The following is a 7,987-nucleotide window of genomic DNA, read 5'->3' as shown; positions in this document are numbered from 1 at the left end:
CAAAGAAACGGAAGGTAGTGAAACAAGTTAAAATGCTTATTAGAAGGAAAAAGAGTACGTGTGGATAGACACGTGGGCGGGCTCAGAGAGAGAGCGCGCCCTGGTGGTAGTTTGAATCACTTTTATGGGGCATTCCTTCCAGGTTTCCTCTGGCTAATCATCTTGCTTTGCCTGGTTCTGAGTCCGTATTTGGTTTATCTCAGGGTCCTCCCATGTGTGCCTGCGCATCTCTTAGTCAAGATGGATTCTAGTGAAGAGGCCTATGGGTAGGTTGAACATCACTCCCTTTTTGACCTCCAAGGAGGCTTTCTGCGCCTGTGTAGTCGGGAGGGTCTCCTTGACCTTGAGAATGAGAAATATGTGGTCTCTTATCTGGGCAGGGCTCAGTTCCTCCTCTTCTTCATCTTGGAATATCTGTCCACAGGCGACAAACTCCAGCTGCTCAGCCTGGGGCCCATCTACCTCCTGCCTCAGTATCACAAGAGAGATTTTTGCTGATGTGATTAAATTAAGGTTCTTGAGAGGAGGCGATTATCCTAGATTATCCATGTGCGTCAGGTGTAATCACGAGGCTTCTAATAACAGGAGTCGAGGAGATCAGAGTGAGTAGTAGGAACTGAGTACAAAACCAAGATGTTGGAGTGTTGTAGGAAGGAGCCGTTAGCCAAGAAATGCAGGCAGCATCTACCTGTTAGTGACAAAGGCAGGACTAAAAATCGATTCTTGAAACTCAGTTTTTTTTTAAACTGACGTATACTTGATCTACAATGTTTCAGGTGTACAGCAAAGTGATTCTATTTTAGATAGATGGATAGGTAGCTAGTTAGATTCTTTTCCATTATAGGTTATTATAAGATATTGAATATGGTTCCCTGTGGTATACAGTAGATCCTTATTGTTTATCTATTTTATACATAGTGGTGTGTTCTAACTCAATTCTTTATTCTTCCCATCGCATCATACAGTTGCTATATGATGTTATAAGTTAAATCAGATATGCTGCACATGTTAAATCATATTTTAATAAACTGTAAGCTATTATACAATTTCTGGGTTGTACCATAATCTTAACATGCTGATTTTGTCTATTCATCATCCAGGAACCACATACTGAGCACTTACCTTGGGCCACTGTAAAGCCCTGTGGACACAGGCAGAGAAGATGCAGGCTCTAGGCTCTGAATCAAGGAGCTTGCCCTTTAGTGGGCAAACACATGTATATCAGTGTGAAAAGTACTATGATGAGTTTATTCAGGAAGTGAGGCCTGAGCCAGGTCTTAGAGGATGACCAGGTGTTAGCCAGAAGAGGATGAAGCGGGGGTGGGGAGGGGAGGGGTACACTGGGGAACTCTGTTGGCTGGCTATGATTGCTGCTTAGGCAGTGAGGGTGCTAGTGAGAGAGGAGGATGCTGAAGGAAAAGGTCAAGGTCAGCTCCTGGGAAGCCCTGGCATGCCTTAAGACGTTTGGAACTCATCTTGAAAACGATGGGGAGCCATCAAGATTTAAATAGGGATAATATGATCAGATTTGGGTTTTTTTGTTTGTTTTTGCAGTACGCGGGCCTCTCACCGCTGTGGCCTCTCCCGTTGCGGAGCACAGGCTCCGGACGCGCAGGCTCAGCGGTCATGGCCCACGGGCCCACGGGCCCAGCCGCTCCGCGCCATGTGGGATCTTCCTGGACCGGGGCACGAACCCGTGTCCCCTGCATCGGCAGGCGGACTCTCAACCACTGCGCCACCAGGGAAGCCCCAGATTTGTTTTTTAAAAATTGCTCTGATGACTGCAGAAGGGAGTTGAGGATGAGGAAGGAGAGAAGCTACGAAGCTGTCGCAGTAATGTAGATGCTGGAACAGGAAGGTCCCCTCAGACATAGGGAAAGGGGCCGGGTCTGAGAGTTATAAAGGAGGTAGGACCTGTAAGTAAAAGTAATTAACTGACTAGAGTGAGAGAGAGAGAGGACTATTCTTAAAATCCTAGCTCAGAATTTGTTCATTCATTCATTGCAATGGTTCTTGCTCATTGGTTGCTTAAATCTATCATCTGCAGGGAAATAGAGGCATCCCCGGTGTGGGTCTATGTCAAAAAGCATTGCAAATCAACTTTCCTTTATTTTGTATAAAATATCCATAATGGAAATTGGCTACAAAAATATTTTAATTCCAGCTATTTTTTTAACATCTTTATTGGAGTATAATTGCTTTACAATGGTGTGTTCGTCTCTGCTTTATAACAAAGTGAATCAATTCCAGCTATTTTTTTCCCTTTGCCGCTTGCTCACTCACTGATCATATCCCTGACACTAGCAGATGGTAGATGTGTATGCGAGAGATGCCAGCTGGGTATGCGAGAGATACCGACCCATTCTAATATTTGACTGATTGTCTCATGTATTTATAACTCCACCTGTTTCCAAAAAGAATTTGGAACAGCCTACTATGAAAACACAGATACAATAAGCCTAAGCTCAGTGGATACAAAGCAAAAGATTGATAATCTTTGTACTCCCATGCATGGCAGCCATGTGCTGTTTTCAAGTTCCTAGCATCCATTTCTTTCTTCAACCCTAATTTTAAAAAATTTATTTTATTGAAGTATAGTTGATTTACAATGTGTTAATTTCTGCTGTACAGCAAAGTGATTCAGATATATGTATATATATAAATATATAAAAACTATATATAAATAATAAATATTTATATATAAATATAAATAAAAATATTTATTTTTATATAGTTATATATAGTTATTTATAAATAAATAAATAAATATATAAGTAAATAAATAAATAAATAAATAACTCTACTCAATATCTTGTAATAACATAATGGAAAAGAATCTGAAAAAATATATATATACATATATATAAAAATACAAATATACGCATGTATAACCAAATCACTCTGCTGTAAACTTGAAACACATTATAAATGAACTATACCTCAAGAAAAACATTTAAAAATTAAAAAAAATAATGACTATATTCTGCACACTGTAAAAAAAAAAGAAAGAAAGAAAGTAGGCAAAGAGCAAAACCAAAACACCCTGTATCGGGGTCATACTTCATCTTTTTTGGAGAATTTTCTTTTAACAGCATCATCTACCTTTGAGGTGCTGAGGAAATGGAATCATTTCCATTGGAAGATATGCCCTGGCCTTGGCAATGGAGGCAGGAACCCAGACTCCCCTGAGAGCTTCAGAATGACAGGCGTTTGTCTGTGTGGCCCATTGCTGTATTCCTGGTACCTGGAGCAGCAACCAGCACATAGGAATTGCTCCATAAATATCTGCTGAGGGAATATGCGAGACAACTGAATGGAAACCTTCTGCTGAAGCTGAGTAGATTCTAGAAGAAAAAGGGAAAGAAAAGACCTGTGTTCTCTGTGGGGACAAAGAAGGGGAGATTTCTTTAAGGGGAAGAAAAAATTGACTTGATAAGGGGAGGAAAAATTTGACTTGATAATGGGAAGAAAGTTGTGTTTAAATGGGTAGGGTGCTAGGGAATGTGCAGTCCCCGACATTGCTGGTAGCCCTATCATCTGGTGCACATTGCATGGGCCAGTCTAGACAGTGAGCATAATTTGAATGAACAGAGGGTGACTAGTTCCCTGACCAGGGATCTAACCTGTGCCCCCTGCAGTGGAATCATGGAGTCCTAAACACTGGACTGCCAGGAAATTCGCCTAAACTCATTTATATCAAAGACTTCTGGGGTAAAAATTAAAGGCGTTCATAAAATATGTAAGGTGCAGTGCTGCCTATATGTTTGGCCCCAGGTGAATATATAAGGGGATAATACAAGGTAACCTCAAACATACTGGGATAATAGGAAATATATAAAATAGGAAAAACTTACTTAAGAAATCCACCAGCTGTATTCCATCACTAAAAAGTGGAAGCTTTGAGTTCCCAAAAAGCCTGAGCCTAGCTTTTGTTGTCTACTAGCAGGAAGTATACCTGTTAACCAGGGGGAACAAACAGAGGTTTCTGGGGCCATGAGGTCTGAGGGTTCTGGAAAACTGGACATCCACATGCAAAAAAATTAATCTAGGCATGGACCTTACACCCTTCACAAAAAGTAACTCAAGGTCTTCCCTGGTGGCGCAGTGGTTGGGAGTCCGCCTGCCGATGCAGGGGACACGGGTTCATGCCCCGGTCCGGGAGGATCCCACATGCCGCGGAGCGGCTGCACCCGTGAGCCATGGCCGCTGAGCCTGCGCATCCGGAGCCTGTTGCTGCGCAACGGGAGAGGCCACAACAGTGAGAGGCCCGCGTACCGAAAAAAAAAAAAGATCAGTGGTTGCCAGGGATGGCGGGAAGGAGGGATGAATAGGCAGAGCACGGAGGATTTTAGGGCAGTGAAACTATTCTATATGATACTACAATGGTGAATACATGTCATTATACATTTGTCCAAATCCATAGAACGTACAACATCAAGAGTGAGCCGTAATGCAAACTATGGATTCTGGGTGATAATGATGTGTCAATGTAGTTTCATCAATGGTAATACATATATTACTCTGGTGTGGGATTACCCTATATTTATTACCACGTTGATAATGGGGGAAAGCAATGCATGTGCGGGGGGCAGGGAGTATGTGGAAAATCTTACTTTCTACTCAATTTTACTATGAATGTAAAACTGCTTTAAAACATAAAGTCTGTTTTTAAAAGTTATAATCAAAACATGTTATTCATAAACCCAATAAATATTTAGATTATAATTTAGAAGAAATTGAAGCTTGGGAGAGCATGGACTTTCTAACCAACTTAAGAAAAACATGCTCAGAAAACTAGTAACTCGTTTTTGCTTTTATTCTCCCGGTAATAATAAAACCAGTGCTCCTTTCCTGCAGCTCCCTTTTTCATTACTAGAACGTATGTCCGGCCACTCTAAATGGTGTTCAAGACATGGTGTCCTGCTCTTCTAGTGGGGAGAACAGAAGTGGCTGACCTCAGGTCTGTTCAGCTCCTGCTTGAACCGCGCACATGTGTGGTGACACCAAGGCCCAGCAGTCTCTACCAGAAGCCCCTCCCCTCTGAGCTCTGGCTGGGCCTTGAGTCGGGGAAATCAGCAAGGAAACAGTTACTGTAAAAAACATCGGAGACACTGTGCAGTAGCGCCTACAGTGTGCTTCATACGTAGCAAACAGCTCCAGAGATGCAGGAGAAACATTTGGGATGGAGTTATCCTGGTTCATTGTTTTATCATAATTTCTGGGTAAAACTAGTTCTTACACTCTTAAACATTTTTGTAAGCTGATAAAGAGGGAGGTTATTCCACATCAGTGAGGCTGAAGGTGGGGAGTTGGGGGGATGAGGGGAAAGGAGGGGCCAAGGGCTCTGGATTCATTCATTCTGCAAGTGCGTGTATCCAGCAGTGAATAAGAAAGACAAGTTTTCTGCTTATAGTCTACAAATAGGGGATACAGACAATACACAAAGAAACAGATTACTTAATGAGATGATGTTACAGCAGAATAGGACGATCTGGTGGGCACGAGGTGGGGATTGGAGGGCTGCGGATTGGGGCAGTGGTACTTTATTAAATGATCAGGGAAGACCTGGGAGTGGGCAGGAACCTGAGGGAGAGTGAAGGTCCATGGCTAAAATGTGTGGTCCAGCCTTAGAAAGTGCCCCTGATTCCTCTGGAGGACTCATTTATACATTGAAGTGGCAGAACAGGTTATTTTGGACCTGTTGGACCACATTGAAAACTGTGGACCATTTTTAAAGTCTTTATTGAATTTGTTGCAATATTGCTTCTGTTTTATGTTTTGGTTTTTTTGGCTGCAAGGCATGTGGGATCTTAGCTCCCCGACTAGGGATCGAACCCGCACCCCCTGCACTGGAAGGCAAAGTCTTAACCACTGGACCGCCAGGGAAGTCCCCAGCCTCCTTCTTGAAGAAGGACACAAATCCTTCCCTTCTTTGGGGCCGGGTACCTGGTAAGCCAGGCTGGTGCTGCTCAAGGCTGAACAGACACAGGCTCTTGGGGTGATAGTGCAGGCATTAGGGCCAGAGCTGATCTCTCTGACAGTGTGAAAAGGATGAACCTTCTCGTGGATGTTTCCCCCCACCTCCCATGCCCGCCAGGCAAAGCTTGTGTTCCTTCACGTCCTCCGACCCCTCCTCAACTCACAGGGATGTGAAGCCTCTTCCAGCTCCATCCAGAGGAAGAAAAACAATGGAACTGAGCGACGACCTTGACCAAAGAGAAGAGGTGAATTCCTGAGGGCACTCTGGGGAACAGGAAACAACCAAAAGGGGTGGTGGTGATAGGAGGTGGGTAGACGTTTGGCGATAGGATGGACTGGAGAAGGCCGATCACGTGAAAGTTCTGGGTGTAGATGAAGCAGGTGAAACAAACTGCCTGGGGTAGAAGACCCACCTGTGAACTTGCACTTGAGGATGCTTTAAGGTGAGTTTTTCAATCTCAGCACTACTGACACTTTGGGTGGGAAAATGCTCTATGGCTACCAGTGCATGTGGAATGTTTAGCAGCATCCCTGGCCTCTGCCCTGTAGCAGCCACCAGTCATGACAATTAAAAACGTCTCCAGATATTGCCAAATGTCCCCTGGTGGGGGGCACAAGGTCACTCCGAGTTGACAACCATTGCTGTAAAGATTTCAAGAGGCAGCTTGATCCTTACGCAAGGAATGGTTTCACACAGCAGTAAGAAATGGTCCTATACATATTTTTTGACCATGTGGTCAACCAGAAGGAAGACTTGCTTTTGGTAAACGGCCCGCTCTATGCTTCCTTCTAGTGCTAAGTGTCTAGCAAGGTCAGAACACTGGTATATTAACCACGGCTCATTTTGATCACTAGACCATCAGAAATAACAAGGTCTCATACTCTTCCAACGCTTTAAATCTCAGTCAAAATTACTAGTAGACAATAAACCTGTTCTTGTGGAAAGGGGTTGAAGGAAGTCAGGACACAAGTTGGGGCTCCAAAGGCCCATTCTAAGGTTGTGAGAGTTGGATGCTAAGAGAATGTGAGCTATTTCTAAATGAGTCTAACTCCTGAATAAAACTAGGGGAATCCGAACTCTAGCCTGAGGTGTATTGGAGCTAGCCCCACGCCAGTCTCTGTCAGGATCCTCAGGTCCATCCCAGCATCTGTACAGTGTTCCCTGGGAGTCCCCTTCCAAATGAACACACTGAAGAAAAAGAGAGGGAGAAGGGAGTGGAAAGGGAGGTGGGGAAGTGGGGAGGGAGAGAGTTTTTCTTGCTTTGCTGAAGCCCAGGCAGGCACGCACGCTGGCTGTGTATCTCCCTGGGGGAGCCTACGTCCTGGGATTGAGGGAGTGGCCAAGGTGCCTTGTTTCCTCTCAGACTGGACCACACTGGAGCCATCAAGGAGGTGAGGTGCTCAAGGCCCTCCCTCCCACCATCAATAATAGTGCTGGAAAATGGGCTCTGTGATCCTTCATTCTGTCCCTGAAAACTCTTTTCCAAGGACATTACGGCCCACGAAAGAGGGGAAAATGAGCCCCATGTGGTTCTTGCCAGTGCGAGGAATCTAGAAAGAAATAGAATTTTTAGTGGTTTGTTAAGATTATAACACAGATTGATCCCCCCTCTGTGAGACCCTGAAAGTGGTCCAGCAGCCAAAACTTGGACTTCCCTTCAGTTACTACTTCTTCATTTATAGAGTTTTTCCTTCCTTTTTTCCCTTATTAACTATTTTTGTCTTAAGGTCCATTGCTATTACTTGTGACTTTAAAGAGAAAAAACATTACCTGTGTGGTTTATGCAAAGTTTAGGGCTATACTGTGTGTGGGAAGGCAATTAATACACATCCGTCTAGGTGATTCTGTTAGATCAAAGTTTGATCCTAGAGTCACTGAAGGTTTGCAGCCCAGCTTCACCTATGAGCAGTGTGACCTTGGGTCAGTCAGGACTTCTTTCATGTCTTACCTGAACAATGGGGATAAGAGTACCCACTTCTTGGAGTTGTTAAAATTAAATGTGATAAC

The sequence above is a fragment of the Tursiops truncatus genome, chromosome 14 (assembly GCF_011762595.2).
Source record: "Tursiops truncatus isolate mTurTru1 chromosome 14, mTurTru1.mat.Y, whole genome shotgun sequence".
In the NCBI taxonomy this organism is placed as follows: domain Eukaryota; kingdom Metazoa; phylum Chordata; class Mammalia; order Artiodactyla; family Delphinidae; genus Tursiops; species Tursiops truncatus.
Note: the sequence above shows the minus strand (reverse complement) of the source record.